This window comes from Parus major, unplaced genomic scaffold, assembly GCF_001522545.3.
Source record: "Parus major isolate Abel unplaced genomic scaffold, Parus_major1.1 Scaffold329, whole genome shotgun sequence".
NCBI lineage: Eukaryota > Metazoa > Chordata > Aves > Passeriformes > Paridae > Parus > Parus major.
In genome coordinates this window covers 51,113-52,506 of record NW_015379279.1, presented here as the reverse complement: position 1 = coordinate 52,506, position 1,394 = coordinate 51,113, and the positions used below count along the sequence as shown (strand labels likewise).

Below are 1,394 nucleotides of genomic sequence, written 5' to 3'. Positions count from 1 at the left end.
TCTCGGACAACTTAAAACTTCTTCAAAACCCTCTCAGACAACTTAAAACTTCCTAAAAACCATCTCGGATAACATAAACTTCTTAAAAACCCTCTCGGACAACCTAAAACCTTCTTTAAAACCCTCTGGGACAACTTCAAAACTTCCTAATAACAATCTCCGACTAAAAACTTCTTTAAAAGCCTCTCGGACAACCTAAAAACTTCTTCAAAACCCTCTCGGGCAACTTAAAACCTTCTTTAAAACCCTCTGGGACAACTCCCCTCGGCATCCCCGGAGCTCCTCTCGCTCATCCGGAGCTCTTGGACACCCAGAAGCGCCTGGAATTCTGCGAGTTCCCCCTCCGGAGCGCAAAAAATTCCCATTTTAACCTCAACCAGCTGGGGAAAAAAGCCGGGTCCGTGTGGGAGCGAGCGGAGTTATGCCAGGAATTGTCATTTCTGCTCGGCCTGCAGCTCATTTCTCCTCCGCCCGCCGCTCCCTCGGCACCAAATGTGGCGAGCGGGGAGGTTTTTTTTAATCCCTTCAAAGGGAGCGCAGGAATTCCGATCCCAAAGTTATTCCATAAATCCCAGAATTTCCAGGCTCGCCGCGGAGGGAAAGGGCTCGCGATCCCTTTTGTTCGTTTTGGGGGTGAGGCGGAAAAATTTGAATTTAAATTGAATTTTAGGGCGGGGGGAAAGAATGCAAAGGGAGCGAGGCTGAGGGGTTTGGAGAGGGGGAAAGGCTGAGGAAGGACAGACGGACACGACAGACAAAACTCACCCGGTTCTGCGAGGGCTGCTCCAGCAAATCCCGGCCCCAGGCGGATTTTGGGAGAGGAGAAATGCTGAGGAGGGGGAAAAATGCGGAAAAAAACAACAAAACCCAGTGAAAGTTGGGTGAGGACGAGGCGGATTTGGGGATTTGGGGGAAGGAATTGGGGGAAAATGGAATTAAAAATCCCCTCTGGGGGTTCCTCCCGAGCCAAAAACTTCCAGGGATGGGAATTTGGGGTTTTTCCCGGAGATTTGGGGCAATCCCGTCTCTTTCCCGGTGGTTTTTTTACCACTTTTCCCCTCTGGAAATTCCCATCCCCCTCCCGGCGGTTTTGGGGAACTTTTCCCGGTTTTGGGGAACTCTGAAGGCGACTCCCAAAATTTGGGAGTGGGGAGGGAATTCTGGCTCAGTCCTGCTCATTTCAGTGTTAAACGACATTAATTACCCGCAGTTAATTAACAGCAATAAAACAGGAGGGGAAAAAATAAAACAGGATTTTTTTTTTCTCCTGGAAAAACCTCGAAGATTGAGAAAATTTAAATTTTTTTCATTTTTTTTGGGTAATTTCCTACTTCCCAACGAGGGCGGAGATGTTTTATAGGACGCGAGGATAACGAGGACACGACCCCGATTTG

General features: G+C 48.5%; 1 protein-coding gene across 1 annotated transcript in view; it reads right to left on the bottom strand.

The window, feature by feature from the left end:
* The window catches only part of HOXB3 (homeobox B3), a 12,522-nt gene extending 11,145 nt beyond the window's left edge, over positions 1-1,377 (bottom strand). The window contains exon 1 of the mRNA XM_015616021.3: positions 766-1,377. The gene's annotated coding sequence lies outside the window, so the exon portion shown is untranslated. The remainder of the gene's footprint in view (positions 1-765) is intronic.
* Positions 1,378-1,394: the final 17 nt, after the last annotated feature.